This window comes from Acipenser ruthenus, chromosome 6 (assembly GCF_902713425.1).
Source record: "Acipenser ruthenus chromosome 6, fAciRut3.2 maternal haplotype, whole genome shotgun sequence".
Taxonomy (NCBI): Eukaryota; Metazoa; Chordata; class Actinopteri; order Acipenseriformes; family Acipenseridae; genus Acipenser; species Acipenser ruthenus.
Window position 1 is genome coordinate 42,882,059 of NC_081194.1, and position 21,886 is coordinate 42,903,944.

Sequence of the window (21,886 nt, forward strand, 5' to 3'; positions counted from 1 at the left end):
TGCCTTTTGAATGTTAAAAACATGTTTAATTCTAAATGTGATCTATCTAGCGAATTTTAAAAATATTACAATACTATTGTTTGTTATTTCGCTCCTGTCTTGAGTCAACACCCCTCCCCCACTTTTGCCTTAACATCAACTCTACACCCCCGGGGAGTTGACTCGGCAGAATCTGGTAAATATATAAACTTAAAACACTTTTGAGACTTCACCCTTTGATCGATTAATTCTACGAATCTATCTAAAAGTGTCTGTGTGGCTTTGAAGAGAAGGGGAGTGCGATGCAGATATGTTGTTGATTAATGAATCCACAGTTTGTGCTACAAATCTACAGAAAACTGTTAATTCATCAAAGAAACCGGTCAGAACAATTCAACAGAAACGTCAACAGACTTTTATTATGCAACAATCATTTAATTATAGTATTGCACATTTCAAATGTAATATCTAGAGACAGCCTTGTGATTTCAGTTTAGAATTTCCCATTTCATATAGCTTTTGCATTTCTTCAGTTTAACAGTAAAACAAGCTTATAACCGATCGCTGGCAATGACATTTAGGTCTTCATCAATAACTTTACTCTCCGTTCTTGGTTCACACTCTTTTGTTTTTTGGATTTTTATTTTTCAAAATGTCACTTTCAGGTTCTACATCTAAAATATAGTCCTCACTACTATCTTCACTTACAACAGACACTTTTGTCTGTGTAAGTGGGATTTCAAACTCAAACTGTGGCACTCATGACAACACCCCAGGTTAAAATGTTCAAATATCAAGAGGGAAGAAATGTTTTAAGTGGCATAAACAACTCACAACATTGGAAAGTGAATTATTTTTATCCCTTACATATACCAAGGTAAATTACAACTGTTCATCCATAACTTAAAAAAACAAAACATGTAATTATTGTCAACATATCTAGGTAAGAAAAGGTGAGAAGGTGTGAAAGAAAAGGAATTTCCCCAATAGATGGAAAATGTGATATTAGTAAGGTGCCGCAAGTTGAAATGTAACTCGGAACAGATCATGGACTGGTCAATAAGTAAGCAGTAGATTCTTTATACGAATACAACAGCAACAGGCAGCCAGTGAAGCTAGTCAAAAACTGTGGTGAAGTGCTTGGCCTGTGTTGGCCAAGGGTAGCGGGACCCTATGCATATAAAACAGCAAAGATTGTTAAATTGCTTGTCCAGGGCCTTAGCTTTCATGCGTGAATGCAAGTGAAGCGGAGGCCTGGGATTGAACAGGTAATTATTGGTGAAATCTACCTGGCCAGACCAGAGGCATAGCTCATCAGTAAGGGAGAGTGGAAGGGTGTAGCAGTACGTGCAACCTGCTGCAGGTATAGAATGTTTTGTTTTGAATAGGCAAAAGCATGGACAAAGATTTCAGTATCAGCAACAGAAAAAAGGATAAACTCATTAAAAAGTAATCACATTACAAAGGATATTAGGATTGCTGATGTATGAATGACAAATATATTGAATGAATTAGGAAAAATAATGAGCACATGCTTAAGGCAAATTCAAGAACTGCAATGCCTTGGAAAACAAGATACCATTTGCACTATTTCCCTATTGGGGCCTCCATGGATTGTATAGGCTGAAGGAGATATACTGGAACAGCACCTCACAGCTCAATAGTTCTCACTATGCTGTACATACAGTATAAAATGTACATTAATGCTGTTGCTGACTATTTCTGATAAGAGGGCTCATACATACTTAGTCTCCTTCCACCTTAATTTTGACAGTACTAAGGTCAAAATGCACAAAGAATATTCAATGACTCCCTACATTTTTATTTCTGAGCCTCTCATGCCTGTAATTAAAGGAGTGATAATAACCAGAGCACTACAATACATTTTAACATCTATTATTAGCTCAGATACATCATCACTGACCCCATTATCGCATATGCTCTTATTGCCCCTTGTTTTTTTTGTTTTTTTTAAACTAGGGATATGTAGAAATCATGAGCCAATTTCTAGGTACCTCCTCGCTTCCTATGCTGTAGGTAACATGGTTTGAACTGGACCATTGAATACAACATCCCAACAGTACAGAAAGTTATTAAGTACCATTACAAATCAATTAACCTTAATTCTGCATTTTGGGCCAGATCCAACCTAATGAATCTAGAAGAAAAGACTACTTTTATCTGAAGATCAAGTTGAGATTACTCTCACATCCATACATACTGTAGTTGATCATAACTGAATAAGCAGTACAGGCACCTCCAATATATTCCTGTTGCTAGGAACACGCACCCTCAGGGGACAGATAGATATAAAATGTAGAACTATTAAAACTATTGGTTTATATTAAACTGGTTTATAACTGGTCATTTATGGTAGTATTAATTACATTCAGGTGTGAAATCTTACAATCATTCAGTACAGACTTTACAATTACAAGTCTGTTAAACGATGCTGTTTTCTGGAATAAAAAAGTTCATTATATATTCCAAATATTTTATTCAGAAGGGTTCTTGAGATTTGTATTTCATTTTCAAGGATGTACTGGACTAACAGCCATGCTTTATCACCATCCAGACTGTAGAGCAGGCACGTCCATAATATTTAATGAGGAAACAGATTTATTAAACTATAACTTATTTGCAGGGCTAGACATAGAAGAAAAGCACGGGGAACATTAGCAGCGAGTTGAAATAAAGATATAAAGCTCAGTCAGCATATGGTGTGGCCAACTAAAAGAACTTAATATGCAGTGCATCATGGTAAAAAGCACAGTAATAGTGACGGTAAAGCCAAAGTAAGACTGGTTAATCACTGATAAGTACGGTAAAGCATTATAAAAAAACATGGTAAATGGGATTGCAAAATTACCATGATAAACTTGTATACAAATCTAAGACAGCTGCGCTCTACCAGGTAAACTAAAACTCTGGTGCTTTCAGTTTGGTCTACTGCCGAGGTTGCTGTGGCCACTGACTGTGTACGAGGTTTCTTTGACAACAGTAGAGAAGCTGGAAGCTTTAATCAGTTCATACATCAGGAAATGGTTGGGAGTTCCACGCTGCCTCAGCAGAGTGGGACTTTATGGTAAAGGAATACTGCAGCTACCAGTCTCTGCTCTAACCGAGGAGTTTAAGTGCGCCAAGGTCAGACTGGAAATGACATTAGTAGAGTCACGCGATAAATGCGTAAGGGAGGCAGCACCTGTGTTGAAAACTGGAAGAAAGTGGGCGGCAAAGAAAGCTGTGGAAGATGCAAAGGATGCCCTTCGAATTGGTGATATCATGGGTCAAGTTCAGCATGGAAGAGGGGGTTCTTGGTTTCAGTTCAGCTCCTCCTACATGGCACAAGGCAGCCCCAGCTCAAAGGAGGAAGCTGGTAGTCAACGAGGTGCAAAAGCAGGAGGAGAGGATGAGGTGTATAAAGGCCATTTCCCAGGCCAAGCAGGGAGAATGGATGAGATGGGAGAGTGTGAAACAATGCAAGATTAGCTGGCAAGACCTATGGTCAATGGAACAGAGCAGGATCAGTTTCCTCATCAGGTCAACATATGATGTTCTCCCATCACCACAGAACCTAAACCTCTGGGTAGGAGAGGATCCCTCATGTCCTTTGTGTTCATCACCTGCAACATTAAGGCACATTTTGACAGGATGTAAGGTGGCTCTTAGCCAAGGACGGTTTACTTGGCGCCATGACCAGGTGCTGCGATGTTTGGCCTTAGCATTGGAAGACAAGCGTAACATGACCAATAAGTTGTCACCTGTTCCATCAAAACATTACACACAAAAGACAACATTCCTCCGCCCAGGAGAGCAACCACCAAGAAAAGGTGTTAAAACCAATCCTCGCCCAGGACAACTGGAAGCTGCTAGAGACTGGAAAATGCTGGCAGATGTTGGTCAACGGCTTATTTTTCCACCTGAGATTGCCACCACTAACCTTCGACCAGATATTGTCTTGTGGTCTGGATCAGCACGCCTTGTTCACCTGGTAGAGTTAACAGTGCCATGGGAGGATGCTGTAGATGAGGCATATGAGAGGAAGAAACTGCGGTATGCTCAACTAGCCACTGTGTTGCAGAATTCTAACTGTATTCTGTTTGGAAGAAAAAAGGATTTATCGTTTTTTAACTGATGTAAAATGTCAAGTCAGTATGCACTCAATTGTCTATCTATTAAATTGTTTGTTAAAAGTACAATAAAATCCAGTTGCTGCTGAGCTGACATAGTCATTAGAGGATTAAATATGCATTAGTGCCAAGAGATGGTGGTACAAATTTGCCCACATATTCAACCTGAGGTGCTGCCAGCCTCATAATAAATATAAAGAAAGCAACAGCTTGCATGAAACTCAGATTGATAATTGTGTGTAAACAAACAAAAAAGCGCCATACTTTCTAGTGCTCAATCTAACTGACTTGTGGGTGTGCACACTATTATTCATTTTGTCCTTTCTGGTTTTCAGAAATCAGGTGATACAGACCTTTTAAATAGTGATTCCAGCATCTTCATGGTATAATATAGAAGCAGATAGTCAACAAAAACTTCTTGTTCTGTAGGTCACTTGGTGAATTGACATACATTTGTGTACTGTAGCTTCTTGTATGTCAATTTTGTGGTCATTTATTTATTTTACATCAACCTGTCCTGTTAGAATGCAATGCTTTGTTATTGTAAATAAGTCATGCTTGAATATACTGGTACTGTGCCCTTGGCACTTACTGTCAAAAATCCAAAAAGCCAACTGCAGCCATTTTATAATGGTTTGTGTCTTTGAACCAAAGGACAGTGTGATGGAAGAAAAAACTGAGATTTTACAGAAGGAAGAGCAGCACCTATTGGTGAGACACCCAGTATGTTACAGAAATAACTGTATACATTACGCAAAAGAACAACAAAATCTATACATGAAAAAATAGAAACCCAACTAAATATGCTTTTAGTACAGGTTAAATAAACACAAAGCTTATGGAACAGTGTTGAGGTGAAAAAATGCAAATATTTTGTTACAAACTCACTGTCCATAACTGAGTACTTGATTTACATTTGAAACATTCTAACTGTTAACATTGTAACCTTATTAATCAGAAACCTGATTTTGTTTAGTGGGAGATGCAGAATCATGCTCTACTCTTCCATAGCTTCTATTTAGTCCATCATTACAAAAAAGTGAGTAAGAAAGCTGCACACTTTAAAACTACTACACATATCTGTAAACATTAGGTTATTATCATAACCCTGATTCCCAGAAATAGAAATGTAACCATTACCTCACAGGTATTAATCCTTTGATACCATCTAACCTGAATCGATATTCCAAAGCTGCAAGTAGTGCCCGTGACGCAGTCGTGCCCGCCCCCAAGGGCATAAAAAAGACTGCAGTCACTCAAAACGTCATCATTTTTCCCTCAAGACTGCTGCAAAAGACGCAGCGACCTTGAAGGTTAATGGTTACATTTCTATTTCAGGGAACCAGGGTTATGATAATAACCTAACGTTCCCTTTCAAGTACGAAATGTAACCATTACCTCATGGGTAGACCACTACAGCACGCATCCAGGACTGGTGACCGTGGTTGTATATTGTGGGAAAGATACTTTATTGTTTAGGGCTGGAATCCCTGTTACTGTTACGCATCGCTATGTATAATCAGAGTTCATTATTTGGTCACCAGACCTGGATTATAACAAAAATAAAACAGACCCTTACTTTTTAATATCTATATGCTGCCACTTGGACAGATCACATGTCGTTTTCACTCGCATGCAGATGGCACACAATTATATTTTAAGACTACAGCTGATACAAATGTGGCCGTTTCGGCTCTTGATAATTGTCTGACTGAGATTAAAACTTGGATGCGGCAAAACTTCCTACAATTAAATAGCGATAAAACCAAAGTAATGCTACTTGGTTCTCCTCAACAACTTAGAAATTTAGACTCTTTTAGCATAGTGATCGATGAGCTTGAAGTTAAATCTAGCTCTGTAGTTAGGAATCTTGGTGTGGTCTTTGACCCTAGCCTTACTTTCGAGTCACATATCCGCAATGTGACTAAGGTATTCTTTTTTCACCTTCGTAACATTGCTCGTCTGCGCCCTATGTTGTCTGTGCCTGATGCAGAAAGGCTAGTTCATGCCTTAGTTTCTTCCCGGCTCGATTATTGCAACGCGTTGTTTGCAGGTGTCTCCAAGGCTGCTATTAGCAGGCTACAATATATTCAGAACTCCGCTGCTCGCATTTTAACTGGAACTAAACTGGATGCCCATATTACACCGGTTCTTGCTTCTTTGCACTGGTTGCCAGTTGAGAGCAGGATTGATTTTAAAATACTGTTGTTAACCTATAAGGCTCTGAACGGTTTAGCTCCATGTTACATTGCTGAATTGTTTACATGTTATACAGCCGTACGTAATTTACGTTCTTCATCCTCGGGTTTATTGGCAATACCCAAAACTAAGCTTCGCTCCATGGGCAATAGGGCTTTTTGCCGCTATGCGCCCAAACTTTGAAACGACCTTCCTCAATCTATCAGGAATGCTAAGACCATTGATGCTTTTAAAAAACAGTTAAAAGACACACTATTACGTTCAGGCATTTTTATCATGATTTGGTTTTTGATTTGTGTAATTTATTTTTATATTACGTACTCTTAATATGTTGCATGTACAGTGCCTTGCAAAAGTATTCAGACCCCTGACCAATTCTCTCATATTACTGAATTACAAATGGTACATTGAAATTTCGTTCTGTTTGATATTTTATTTTAAAACACTGAAACTCAAAATCAATTATTGTAAGGTGACATTGGTTTTATGTTGGGAAATATTTTTAAGAAAAATAGAAAACTGAAATATCTTGCTTGCATAAGTATTCAACCTCCACACATTAATATTTGGTAGAGCCACCTTTCGCTGCAATAACAGCTTTAAGTCTTTTGGGGTAAGTATTTACCAGCTTTGCACACAGTGTCGGAGTGATTCTTCTTGGCAGATTTGCTCCAGGTTGTTCAGGTTGGTTGGACGACGCTTGTGGACCGCAATTTTCAAATAGTGCCACAGATTCTCAATGGGATTGTGAAATAAAAAAAATGTTCTAGAAAGTTCTAGAAATGCGTTCGAGTCCATCTGTGCCCTTGCCCTGTAATAACCTGTACTGCTTGTATAATTTGTTTCTGTACTGTTTATCTAACTTGTTTTTGTACCGCTTATCTATCTTGTTTGTCTCAGAATGTTATGGGAAAAGGGATAGCTTACAGAAATGATTCACAGGGCGAGCCTCGAGAAAGTGATCTGGCCAATTACTCTCTCGCACGCGGAAGCCTAACTTGGTAAGCTATAAAGGACGGGTTTCCCCCCCGCTCTGGTGAGAGTCAGCCGTGAGGATTTGCGCAGTCCTGCTCGGTAGTTTTGGAGACAGCTGCTTTCTCTTGCCAGGGTCGAGGGGCTCTCCCGATCTGCTTGGAAGGGCAAGGATTAGTTCAGTTGCGTCTCTATGAGTATTGATCTGTGAACCTTTGTTGAGGAGAGTCAGCCGTGAGGATATGCGCAGTCCTGCTCGGTATTTTTGGAGACAGCTGCTTTCTCTTACTAGGGTCGAGGGGCTCTCCCGATCTGCTTGGAAGGGTAAGGATTAGTTCAGTTGCGTCTCTATGAGTATATTATATCTCTGATTAATATATTCTTGTATGTGTGTTTGTCTATTATTGTATCAAGGGTGTGAAATAAAGCGGACCTTATTTGGAATTACTCTGTGTAGTAATTGTCTTATTTACCTCCACATCAACTTCCTTTTAAATTTAAAGTAATTAAAATTTCACACAACATTATTGGCGTAGTCGGCAGGATTCTAAAAGGAAGTTTGGACGTAAATAATCACAATGTTTAAATGCAAGAATAAGGAGCTTGAGCCTGAGGTGCTGCCTGAATGGGATGAAACCATTTATAGTGATGGGGCACTAGAATTGAGAAAAGGCGGAGGGCTGCCAGAATCTTGGTTTAAACTATTGAAACAAGCAAAATACAATATGTCTAAGGACTAGTTATACGGATTTGTAGTGCTTAACATGTACGGGCATACTCGGATTTATGTTTTATGTTTGTTTTTGAGAGGATTTGTTACACCTGTTTTGTCTTTGTTTTTACTGTTTGGTTTATAAGTCACGATAAGGGGGCAATAGGATAAGCCTCTTATTTAACTGTCCACATTAGGTGGTACAGATAAGGAACAATCAGACAATAAGTTCCAGTTAAGCCCAAATAGCACATACAAAAGTGTAAATTAAATGTGCAATAAACCAAAATAAAAGTTTATGCTTCGTTAAGCGTAGCTTTAAACACGGAATATTGGTAAAAACAAGACAAAACTAAAAAGTGTTGTTGTTTGTTTGTTAGTTTTGTGTTTTGTTGGGAGTCTGATCAACTCCAAATATGTTAGAAGATAATATTGAGGGTCATCAAATGGATGACTGGAGAATATAGAACATAGACTATGTTTCAAAATATGGCAAAAAGGGAATATATATATATATAGAACAGTAATGTATACGTTCATGTAACAGGTCAGGAGTGTGTATCTTGTAAGTAAGAAAAAGAGCAAGGCACTTTAAGAGTTATTAAGAAGTTGTTTATTAAGGATTGTTTGAGTAATTCTGATTTTGCTCAAGCGTGGAGATAAAGTTATGTTCACAATATGGGGTGGACATAGGCTCTGAGAAAAATACAAGATAGAATTAACAGACATTGGCGATTCTTAGAATTGCAATAACATTATCAATGCAGATGAAAAAGAGACTATTCAAGAATTAACCCTTTTGAATTTTGAAATTAAATCAGATATTGATCAAAAGAATAAATACTGCACTTGTTCTCCACAGGTCCCGAGATAATACTGATGGCGTTTATGTGGAATGGAAGCACAGTGCTGTTCATCGGAACTGAGAGGACCATTTCAGAAGAGTTTGTGCAGAAAGTTCCAGTACACTTGTGGGACAATTTGGATATGCAAACAGTAACTGTACATATTAACCTGCATAACTTTACAATGCTTGTCCATGATATGTAGTAATTAAGCTCTACCATATATCTGGAACAAGAGTGTAAGTTGCTGAGAGACGGTCATGAGGAAGTATCTGAAACCACAGAGACATTCTTACATATGGGGAACCATTCCGGTCTGCATATCAAAAGAAGAAATATTTATGATGACGTTAAAGTGACATTTTTGGGGATGTAATGGGGACTGTTAATTTCAGTTAACATACCTGATAATGAAACTACGTATTATAAACTTGGGGTATAGATGTATGATTGGTGAAAAGATTTGTCTTAGTTTAAAGATACTAAAGGTAATATGTCAGCGATCCTGGAGTGCAAAGGTTGTAAAATTGCCCTCTAGAGGCACTGGGAGTATGGAGTTTGTGTTGTTCATGACACTTAAGAGTGACATTGTTAAGACATTGTATCTGCCATAACATAATACTATATTAATATGTAATAATGTGAATATAGTGTTATCGTATGTAATGTATAATTTCACAAATCTAACTTATGTTTGAACAGCATTGCAAGCAACACACCAATATCCAGAATTGGCTTCAAAGGGAAATAGGTAGTACAATAAAAGATTACAATGAGCGAATAGCCGAACGAATGTGTGAAGGTAATGAGAATGTGTGAAGGTAATGAGAATGTGTGAAGGTAATGAGAAACGTAGTAAGAGGGGGCTTTTTGATGAAATAGCAGGCTGGTTTGGTGCAGGAAATTCTGTTGCAAACAGCTGGGGTATTTATCAAATGTCAAAAGGGCAAACTTGGATAGCAAGTGCTGTGGGAGAAAGAATAGAAGGATTGGGGAATGGACAGATGTATGTAAACCAAGTGTATGAACTGGACAGAATGTACATTGCAAATGTTATATGCATATCATCAACGCACCAAAGTACAATCATTGATTTTACGACAAAATAATCATGAATATAAAAATTTTTGGAACATTTCAGAGTTATGGGTGAACGTGATAAAAGAATCTACTATGTGTAACAATACTATGTGTATGGGGAGATATGTTATGCATAATGTAACGAGAGTGACACCTGTATGTAAATACTATGTGCATCCCATAATTGCTGGGGGAGCCCACTGGTATCTCCAGGTTATAGGCACATGGTTGGATATACACACTAATCAGACATATGATTTACTAGATTGTGACGAGACAGACCAAGGCATGGTTTGCTTATTAAGGACAGGACGTACTAACCCATGTTTTACAGACGGAAAGGGGTTGTGTGAATGGAGACATGAGCCATTGAGGGAAATTTTGCACGAAGTTGGCCCTCATAAATTATGCATAAGTACGGTGCATGCCCATCCACAACTTACTTATGTGCCTTATTCTGGGTGTTTATACTTAGCAAAACAACATCAACACAATGCTACTGTATTAAAAATTAAAACGATAATGGCACAAAATACAATCTTAGGGTTAGGGAAAGTTATTGAACGTAATGCACAAGATGCGTGGTGGTCCATATTTGAGGGATGGTCACCAAAGGCTAAAGGAATATTAAATATATGAATCCACCCCATCTTAATATTATTGGGGATTGTATTTCTTTTATGTGTATGGCAAATATGTTTATGTATCTATCTTCGCAGAATTACACAGCGAACAATGTATTTGGCAGTGCACAGATGAATCTCGACCGAGGGACCGAATGAAATAAAAAAAATGTTCTAGAAAGTTCTAGAAATGCGTTCGAGTCCATCTGTGCCCTTGCCCTGTAATAACCTGTACTGCTTGTATAATTTGTTTCTGTACTGTTTATCTAACTTGTTTTTGTACCGCTTATCTATCTTGTTTGTCTCAGAATGTTATGGGAAAAGGGATAGCTTACAGAAATGATTCACAGGGCGAGCCTCGAGAAAGTGATCTGGCCAATTACTCTCTCGCACGCGGAAGCCTAACTTGGTAAGCTATAAAGGACGGGTTTCCCCCCCGCTCTGGTGAGAGTCAGCCGTGAGGATTTGCGCAGTCCTGCTCGGTAGTTTTGGAGACAGCTGCTTTCTCTTGCCAGGGTCGAGGGGCTCTCCCGATCTGCTTGGAAGGGCAAGGATTAGTTCAGTTGCGTCTCTATGAGTATTGATCTGTGAACCTTTGTTGAGGAGAGTCAGCCGTGAGGATATGCGCAGTCCTGCTCGGTATTTTTGGAGACAGCTGCTTTCTCTTACTAGGGTCGAGGGGCTCTCCCGATCTGCTTGGAAGGGCAAGGATTAGTTCAGTTGCGTCTCTATGAGTATATTATATCTCTGATTAATATATTCTTGTATGTGTGTTTGTCTATTATTGTATCAAGGGTGTGAAATAAAGCGGACCTTATTTGGAATTACTCTGTGTAGTAATTGTCTTATTTACCTCCACATCAACTTCCTTTTAAATTTAAAGTAATTAAAATTTCACACAACAGATTGAGATCAGGACTTTGACTGGGCCACTGTAGGACATTCACCTTTTTGTTCTTGAGCCACTCCAATGTTGCTTTGGCCTTGTGCTTGGGATCATTGTCCTGCTGAAAGGTGAATTTCCTCCCAAGCTTCAGTTTTTTAGCGGACTGAAGCAGGTTCTCTTGCAGTATTTCCCTGTATTTTGCTCCATCCATTCTTCCTTCAATTTTAACAAGATGCCCAGTCCCTGCTGATGAGAAGCATCCCCACAGCATGATGCTGCCACCACCATACTTCACTGTAGAGATGGTGTGTCTTGAGGCACGGGCAGTGTTAGGTTTGCGCCACACATAGCGCTTTGAGTTTTGGCCAAAAAGCTCTGTCTTGGTCTCATCTGACCACAAAACCTTTTCCCACATCGCAGCTGGGTCACTCTCATGCTTTCTGGCAAACTCCAGACGTGCTTTCAGATGGTACTTTTTGAGTAACGGCTTCTTTCTTGCCACCCTCCCATACAGGCCAGTGTTATGCAGAGCTCTTGATATGGTTGACTGGTGCACCATTACTCCACTCCCAGCCACTGAACTCTGTAGCTCCTTCAAAGTGATTGTTGGCCTCTCTGTGGCTTCTCTCACAAGTCTCCTTCTTGTTTGAGCGCTGAGTTTTGAGGGACAGCCTTTTCTTGGCAGTGCCTGGGTGGTGTGATGCAGCTTCCACTTCCTGATTATTGATCCATCTGTGCTCACTGGGATATCCAAACACTTGGATATTATTTTGTACCCTTTCCCTAATCTATGCATTTGTATTACTTTATCTCTAACTTCTGTAGAATGCTCTTTGGTCTTCATTTTCCTTCAGATTCACAGCCTGACCAATGATCCTTCAACAGTGGGGTTTTTATCCAGAAAATGTGACAGCAACTTTAATGGTTCACAGGTGGAGGCCAATGGTAAGGTAATTGTGTTCTCGTTAGGGCAATTTCTTTCATCGGTGTAAACGGGGAGCTTCCACAGCACAGGGGTTGAATACTTATGCAAGCAAGATCTTTCAGTTTTTTATTTTTCTTAAAAATATTTCCCAAAATAAAACCAATGTCACCTTACAATAATTGATTTTGCATTTCAGTGTTTTAAAATAAAATATCAAACAGAACGACATTTCAATGTACCATTTGTAATTCAGTAATATGAGAGAATTGGTCAGGGGTCTGAATACTTTTGCAAGGCGCCGTATATATGGTTCTCTGTGTTTTTTGTGTTTGTACAGCGCTTTGAGATGTTTGCATTTAGGAGCTTTATAAAATAAAGATGATTACTATTATTATTATTATTATTATTATTATTATTATTATTATTATAATATAGTTAAAAATAACACAGATTATAAAATAAAACATTGCACAATGACATAAACCTAACCATGATGAAATGCCTGTACACAGAGATGCGTTTTTAGTTGTTTTTTAAACGCTTCAGCGGTATTAGCGTCCTTGATCACCTGCAGAAGATTATTCCAAAGCCTAGGTGTACAACAGCAGAAAGCCCCGTCACCCATAGAACGAAGCTTAGCCTTTGGAATCCTTAACAGACCTGAATTCGCAGAGCGAAGGTTACGTGTAGGAATGTACCTCGTTAACAAATCAGAGATGTAATTTGGGGCCAAGCCATTTAAAGCCTTATAATAAAGCCTTATAAGTTAGCAGTAAAATTTTAAAATCAATCCTGCTCTTGACCAGCAAATAATAAAGAGAGGCAATAACTGGTGTAATATGAGCACCCTATTTGGAGCCAGTTAAAATGCGGGTGGCAGAGTTCTGAATGTTTTGCAGCCTGCCAATAGCAGCCTTAGTCGCACCGGCAAGCAAAGCATTACAATAAATCGAGCCGGTAGGAAACAAAGGCATGCATCAGCTTCTCTGCATCGGGCACGGACAAGATAGGGCACAGACGGGCTATGTTCCGGAGATGAAAAAAAGGACACCTTAGGTTTTAGACCAGCACGATACTTGTTTGTTCAGTCTTTGTTTGTCTCGGTTTATTATTTGGTTTTGGCCAACGTGCCTTTTGGTTTCTTAAGTGTTTTTGTTTTATTTAAATCTTTTATTTAATATAATAAATATGCACATTAGCGCTTCACCTCGCAGTACTGGTTCCTGGTCCGACGTCACCACCAAGCCATCCATGTGACAGGGCTACATAATGTTAATTTAAGGCATAGTGTACATGAAATGTATTATTTTACTTGAGTTACAGTCTGTTTTTCTCTCTCTAAAATGGATTATTGTTGTTGTAAGACTACAAACTATGAAGTCAATGTCAACAGCGTACCAAATAGTCATAACCCAACCTTGTAGTGTAAAAATACGTTCATTTAAAACTACACTCATTCCTTTGTTTTCAAGGTCAAGTTTAGAACTGTCTACAGTAGATCTGAACATATGCGTTGTTGTTGTTGTTGTTGTTGTTGTGGTGTCCCCTCATAACTCAAATCAGTGCAATATACTATACAACACAGAAGGGGAATAGAACTTGCACAGTACAATCATCTGCTACTTATACCCTCTAGTGTGAAGCAGTTACTGAGGGAGTTTTTAGTGTTGTCCAGTTTGAAGCAGCTGCTGGTAATAGAGCAGGATACAGCGGATTAGTTTTATGCTCCCCACAATGGCAGTCATCATGCATAGATTGCTGTCCTTCCTGCACAACACTGGCATATTTCCAGAAAGTCTACTGCACGCCTTCCTCATTCATGCTAAATGTAACCCCTGAAGAATGTGCCCCAGTTTCTATAAATATACTACAGTGCTGACTTTGCTAATACTGCACCCTGGTTGTTTGACACTACATCAGTACAGGGGTTGCATGTATTTATTCTCAGTTAATATTTTCAAACCTCTGGACAAATGTGTGTTTTTAAAGCAAGATATATTCCTTCCTGGGGAAACATTATCTGTGGCAGCAGACACAAAGGCACCAAATGCTTTTCTAAAACTCCAGTTCCTGCTACGAACAAAGCTAATCCATACACATTAATCCCAAAGTATCTCATATTCATACATTAAAATGAAACAAAGAACCTGGTATTGATCAGATCAAATACACATACACACAAGGCTCTCTGGGACAGGGTAGTCTGTCTGACGCAGGCAGCCCCACCACAGATTAGAACTTTTTTTTTTTGGTGAATCACGCAGGTAATACAGCTTCATTGTGCGAGGTGCAAGCTTCAGAATGTTTGCGGGCTCATACTCTGCGTTGTCGTTCTCGCTGTGGAGAACGGGAAAACATGGACACGGGATAGTCTTGGATAGGAGCAGACTGAAGAACGGAACACTATACTGAGTTGCGACACTTTCATGTGTACAGGTGCGGGTTTGCTGGAAAACATTTCAGGTTTTCTTGACGACTGCTTCCCAAGCATAAGCAACCGTGTTTGAAAGAAATTAACGGCTGCTGACAGAAATAAATGGCTCAGAGAAGTTTAATGGATTTTAGTTTTTCGCTATCTATTTGTCTGTACTGTACACATACGAAGTTTAAGGGCCTACTGGTTGCTTAATACCAAAATGTATTAATTAATATTATTATAATAATAAACAGTGAATGATTAAAAATGAGAAGCAGGTGACAGTGACATTTTTATGTTCACTAGTTTGTTCTGAGGGTGTTTGATAACATTTTTGTGTAACTTTTTATGAGAAGTGTCTTACCTTCAGGTCAGAGTCAGAGTGTATTACAAAGCATATTTCTCTGTGGATGGGAGATTTTTTGGGTGGCCAATTTATAGATGTTTACGGTGACTCCCTGTTGATAAGCCTGTTGCCGAGGTAGTTTCAATGTTGGAAATGTGTATTCCTCTTGGATTTAACTGATTTTCACTGGACGTGGAGGGCTCTGGAGAGCTTTCTTTATCAAGTACACACTACAGAATTGTGGAGATGTGTTGCTGTTTGATAGCTTGCGCCGGGGAGCCCATTGAAAAAATTGCCCACCAGTTTGACAGATTATATATATATATATATATATATATATATATATATATATATATATATATAAAAATAGGGGCGCAGTAGTCGTATAATACCTTTTGAGTCGTTTGACGGATTTGCTGGAAAAATGGTATGCACTGTCCCCTGGGGTAGATCTCTTGATGTGGAAAGTAGCGTTCCAGTCGCTTGTGTGTAGGGTGACCAGACGTCCCGATAAATCAGGATTGTCCCGATATTAGGGGCTTTGTCCCGCTTTCCGATCGAGGTACTATCGGGACGCCATTTGTCCCAATTTTTAGAGTAAACATTGTTGACAAGCCTTGTTGGTGTTGTTGACAAGCCTTTTACTACAAAGCAAAAAAGGACAGTGCAAGTACCAAACGCAGTGGGGAAAAAACTGATTCAATCATATGCCCATGGTCAAGTCATCCAATTAGAATTAGGGTTATAATTAGGATTCCACTGCCATTTCGCGGACCTGTTTAAACATTAAATACACCTAATATTTCAGAGCACTACTAAAGCCTAAAAATAGTGGTATTTGCTTCCTTACTACAACAGAGTGCTGTCATTTGTAAAAAAGGCAAGCATGCAACATCTCCCAACAGTTGCTGCCGACATTCTCTGTCTGGTGTGGATATGCCCATACATTGAGAATGCACGTCTGCATCCACTGAATTGGTTGGAAGTGTAAGGCAAAGCTTTGCCAAGTGTGACAGCGAACCAGGTCGCTGGTTCCTGCGCAAGTGTGTGCCTGTAGAAAATCAGCTGCGACGCGCAGTTGGAGACGCGTTGCTAAGCAACCAGTTGAGTGGCAGGCTAGTCCTGAGCTAAAGTGATCGGGAGGTCTGGATTGGCTGGGGGGCGTGCCTGGGGATGCTGCGCAGAGCTCAAAAAGCGGCTGCGCTACAGCTCGGAGCTGCTGCAAGGCCATTGCTGTACAGACGGGCGCTGAGTGAGTGTTTGTTTACATCCAGGAGGGAAGCGTCCGCTCTGCGGGAACGACTACTACGGAGCCCTTTAACTGCAAGACGGGGCCTGTGAAGGCGATTGCCCAGCCAGGACCGTCGGAATGGCCCGGAGTCGCTGGGAGGCCAGGACTTCAGAAATAACACAACAGAAGTAGGTCAGCTTAGGGGAGGTGGATCCCAAAACAGTATAAAGAGGGTTACCGTAGAGTAGTAGGTTCCTGGAGCGGGACGTTCCTTTTAGTGGGACTAGCGCTCATCATTTTGTGTGGCAAACTTTTATTTTTTAGCTTTTGTTTCTTTGTTTTTATTGCTTTATTAAATGTGACACTAGGTCTACCATCGCTGGTACCCTAGTGTCAGTTTGGTGTTAAAATTAAATCTGCGCGCCTGAGGGGCGTATCAACACCAATGCTCTGTGTCTGTCAGTATTTTCCAGTAACTACCCACACATGTAACACTTCACTCTGTTACACCAAGTTATACAGATTTGGACATCAATTAGAAACAGCCCCAAAACTAGTTTACCCAAAGGTATCTGGCAATCTTTAATGAAGTCCATATATGCAGCACGTTCGTTGTCATGTTAATTGTCCCATCCAGGAATTTATTTTATCAGTACCGAGTCAAAACAAAGAAAACGTGCCTATTCAAGTCTAAAATTCTAACTGCGTTTACAAAGTAAACAGCAGGTTGTTTGAACTGAGGTAGCTGTGCTTGATTGTACCTGTAGTGCTGATTTAAGTTGGGTTCAATCAACACAGGAATACTTTTTTTGTCTGCGCTGATTTTCCAGTTTGTTTTCTGAAAGCTGTGGTTTGTTTTACGTTCTGTTCAGCAGCCTCTGTAGTACCCTTTTGTTTAATGTGTGATTCTGAAGTTATAGCGATCGATCATATTTTCTTTAAGTCACATTGCAATATGTGCAAAACAATTACCTCCATCTGCATGTACAGTTTATTTGGGAAATGTCTTGACGTGATCCTCAGCCGAAATATACTTTGCTTGTTTTGCTTTGTCATCCATTTTTGGTATTTTATGTCTAATGCTAAAAAACTAGATTTTAGCAACCTAAATCAAAACAATGCAGCACTGACTTTGTCCCACCTGCTACGTACAGTACAGCAGGTCACAGTACAGCCAGTACAGATGCACTGATAGGCTGATTAAAACATCGTTGTCATCTGAACAGTAAACAAGAAAGTTATGCTTTAATTTCATTCAGTTTAGAGGCAAGTTTAAAATCCTGTTCTGTTGTTCATGTTTATTGTGTTCCTCAAAAACTTGCTCTATTACACTTCACTGGGTTGCGACCATGCGACAAATGTTGGATTCTTTTCAACATCATCCGATCCTGTGAGTTTTGCAGTCGCAGACACACAAGAAAAGGCTGTACGACTTTTCAAAAAAGGCGCAGCATGCAGCAGTGCGGACGATGTCATTCTGACTGTCGGAGAGCACTGACTGAGACCAAAAATTGGGTCGCAGTCGGAAGTACAAACCAGCCTTAACCGCTTTGGAGTGTTTTTTTTTATCATATTTCTCTAAATGTGTGTTTTTGCCTAAGTGCAATGCACACAGGAAGGCGAAGGAATAAAAAAGCCTATCTACAGAAGAAAGATATGTAGTTTGCGTCGCTTGCGTGTGCAGTAGTTCACAAGGTTTCTTTCCTCCCCTCACGAACTAACTGAGTGTCCCAATTTTTCACTCTTGCTATCTGGTCACCCTACTTGTGTGGTTTTTGAGATACAGATGGTTTGGAATTTTAAAGTGAATGTTTTTGTGGTAGAACATGCTAGGGTGACTGAGTATACCTGCGTTTGTTTCTTGTAAAAATATAAATACGTTAAAGTTATTAGATTTTCATCCCCCATTGTTTTCAATGGAGTTTTCACTTTTTTTGGATAGATGTCTGATACGAAAAAAGAATGTGGCCATTCCCTTTCTTTTGTCGTCAGAGAAAATAGTTTTTTTGCTAGGCCGTCTTTTTTTTATTTTTCCAAATGTTGTAAGTCAGCAGCTGGGCTGCAGCAGACACAACAGGTGGGTCGGTTGCACTCGTTTGGACACCTGATGGTCTGTCATGTGTCTTTGAAAAAAAATATACATATATTATAAAATGTTAAGAAATATAAATTTTAAATTATTTTTTCACAAGGCCAATTTTTTTTTTTGTGAGGTTCTTTTGTTCTAGCGAAAAAATAAATCTCTCACTACACCAGCTTCATTTTCCCTACCTATTACTATCCAAGTCCATTTCTTTTTCTGAGCCCACTTTAATGACTAGATGTAATATATATATATAGGTTCCGTCTACTCCACTGGGATTAAGAAAAAAAAAAAAAAAAAAAAACGTAGCAAGGTAGTACGGATGGACTGTCAATCAAAACACAAATTCGCAAATCACAGTTGTCTATCTGGAGGCGGGACGCAGAGCGAGCGCTCTTGCAATAGGTCAGTGTTAAGGTCATGTGATTGCCCTCTACAAAACAATATCTACCAGAAGTCATAATAGTGTGCAGATGTATTTAAAGCATGTTTGATTTCTAAATGTCACATTTTTAAATGTCAGTTTTTCGCTAAGTATGGAAAACTACAAAGCAGTATATAATTCAGTATGTTAACGTAGCATTATTCCACAGTCTTCATTCGACTCTGTGAAGCAAAATGATTTAATGATATAGGGAGATTTTTTGGCCATAGCTGTACTGCTAAGTCACTGTATTGTACATGTATGCCATACAGGCAAAATACAATAAACGTAGCGTCAATTTACGATGGTCTGTACTGTATAGCGAGATGTGTTTATATTGACCCATAATATTAATGTTATAATTTATTAAATATGACGTAACTACTGCTTGGAACTTTCTGTCTAAAAAAATATCATCACAATGCACAAACAACATCCCCAAATTGCTGTTAGCCAAAAGACTAAAATCTTTTCATGTTCCACATCGAACAAGCTGAACGTGTTGGAGTCTGTCTGTCTCACAAAATTCCGCCTTAACTAATGGATGGTCAAAATTCAGTATTTGAAAAAAATACATGCTTTGGGGATAATAATTTGTTAATAAGTCTACTTCACAGTCGTGCACCAGGGCCCAGTAAATCCTAGCGCCGGCACTGGGTGGGGGTGGGGCTAAAAAAGATTGCTGTGAATAGGTAAAGAAAAACTAAATCATATGCATTATACATAAACCTGTGTTAGTGTTTAACATATATACACCTACAACGTGTTTAATCAAGTTTACAGATATAGCCACTTTTACTTTTAGTGCTCTATAATAGAATATACAGGCTTTCTAGCTATAAATATATTTCTCACAAAGGAAGGAAATTCTTTGCAAAAAACTTTGTTAATGCATCAGTTAGGGTTGATATTAAAACAACAAAAGTAGGGAAATGCGATGTTTGAGTTTTTAACACTAACTGCATGCCCTCCCACCCCTTACAAGCAGTGGAAGGGGTAAGGCAACACAAGCAACCACAGACAGCCATCATCAGTTAAGACGAACAACATACAACTATCTGCAGATAACACAAGATGTTTTTTGCAAAGAATATATATATATTGTAACAAAGTGTAGTCCGGGGAGAAAACAGGACTACACCTCCCAGAAGGACACGGGCTGAAAAACCCTACTTTAATTGTTTAATTAGTTAATTATCACCTGCACCTGGCTATTATTGTAAATTAGAGCCAGGTGCAGGGTATATAAAGAGAGCAGCCAATCCCTTCAGGGCTGCTGCTGTGTGAAGGAGCCCAGTTGAAGAGGTGCTCAATCTTACTAAAAAAAAAAAGGTAACTGTGTGTTCCTTTTTGTTTTGTAAAACTGTATGTCAACAAACAGCTTAGCTGTCCGGCTTACTAGAATTAGGTTCCTGACGTGTGTAGTCAGCGCTCCTAAAACGGAGTTAGGATTTTGGTTTGTTTTGATTTGTAAAAATTAAAGTGTGTGCAAGTGTGTTTCTTTCAATTCCTGTGTTGAGTCGTGTTTTGAAGGGAAAAGAGCCCGAGAGAGCCTGTGTGGCGAGCGTGTCCATTACAATATATATACTGTATATTACACAAAATAAAAGAAGTTGTTTCTAACTCAACTTTCTCATTAAAAACTTACAACCTTCTACATATTGCACCTATACAGACAACTGGTAAAGCAGAGAAATTCTGCAGTGTTGGTTGGAACAGTCTCAGAATGTTATAATTAAGCAATAGAACCCCGAGTATAGGGCATTACGTCTGGTAGTTGATTGTGTCAGGAACCTAAGAGTGGCGAAGGTGCCAATGAAAATGCTTAATAATAATCAGTGGTTTATGGTGATTAGAAACAGGTAAACCATGCCTTTTATTGTTATTTTAAATCTTTAAAATTACAGATGTATTTATTTTTGTTTGTTTTTGTTTTAAAGCCCGACATTTCTATCTGAATATTCCATGTGGTAGTTCTGAGGTTTCTCCCACTTTTGAAGCAATTAACAATCAATATCCAAATGCACTACAGTATTTCTTCAGTGTAAAAGACATGGAAAAATCTTTACAGCAGAAAGGACTGGAAGATGAGATACATTTCCTCTCTACTAGTGGGATTATTTTTAGAGCGATGGAGGAATCAATGCTCTGTAACCCAGAACCAAAAGCATGAATCTAGGAGTAGCAAATCAGTCCAGTCAAGCATTTGGGGAAAATGTGACATATAGGATTCTGAATCGTGTAACTCTGTCTTCTTCCTTTACTCTTGATATTTTTGTGGTTTTTAAAAATGAGAAGGATTCCATAGTATTCCACACCTTCCATACCTAATCATTTCATTTGTTGTAGGTCACAGAAAGACTACCAGGAACCAAAAACAACTTTTAATCAGTTATGTTGTACCAATTTTTAAAAATCTGCATTAAAAGTAAAACAAACAAGCACAAGAAATGGAGAATTGTGATAACATTATGCTACAAATTCTTTCATAGACATGAATGAGTCAGACAGATTTGCTACATTATTTGTTTTAAGTTTATGCCATTTTAAGGCCTGCTAACCAAGGTTTTAAAATTATTGTTATTATTATTATTATTTACTTCTTAGCAGACGCCCTTATCCAGGGCGACTTACAATCGTAAGCAAATACATTTTCTTATTAGCTCTAGAAATACCATCAGTGGTCTGTGAAGAACTTTTAGTTCTTTAAATGTATTTCATACTTCAATTTGGAATAAGTTGCGGGATCTGTTTAGTCTGGTTTGTTTTGACCCTCTGTTTCTGAGAGCCAAGGGTCAAGCCCTGAAACAGGAGAACCCGAGAGCATGGAGGAGTTTCCCTGATAGGGATATCGCTGTGGGTGAACCTGCAGCTGCTCCACATCAACTTTTCTCAACAAATGGTGCTGCAATATGCAGAAATGGTGTTTGAGATGATGAGGACAGGGTTAACAAAAACAAAGCATCATTAAAAAAAAAAAAAAAACACACAACAGCTGCAACCTGTCAATCCCTGCATTTGGTTTGGAAGAGGTG

At 39.0% G+C, this 21,886-nt stretch overlaps 1 protein-coding gene and 1 long non-coding RNA gene across 12 annotated transcripts in view; one reads left to right on the forward strand and one right to left on the reverse strand.

The window, feature by feature from the left end:
• LOC117411321 (centrosomal protein of 170 kDa-like) overlaps positions 1–21,886 on the reverse strand; it is a 136,808-nt gene that overhangs the window by 76,110 nt on the left and 38,812 nt on the right. The window lies entirely within an intron of this gene.
• LOC131737286 (uncharacterized) lies at positions 7,041–11,364 on the forward strand. Its single transcript, XR_009328892.1, has 2 exons — positions 7,041–7,604; positions 8,855–11,364. It is a non-coding gene; the product is annotated as an uncharacterized LOC131737286 (long non-coding RNA).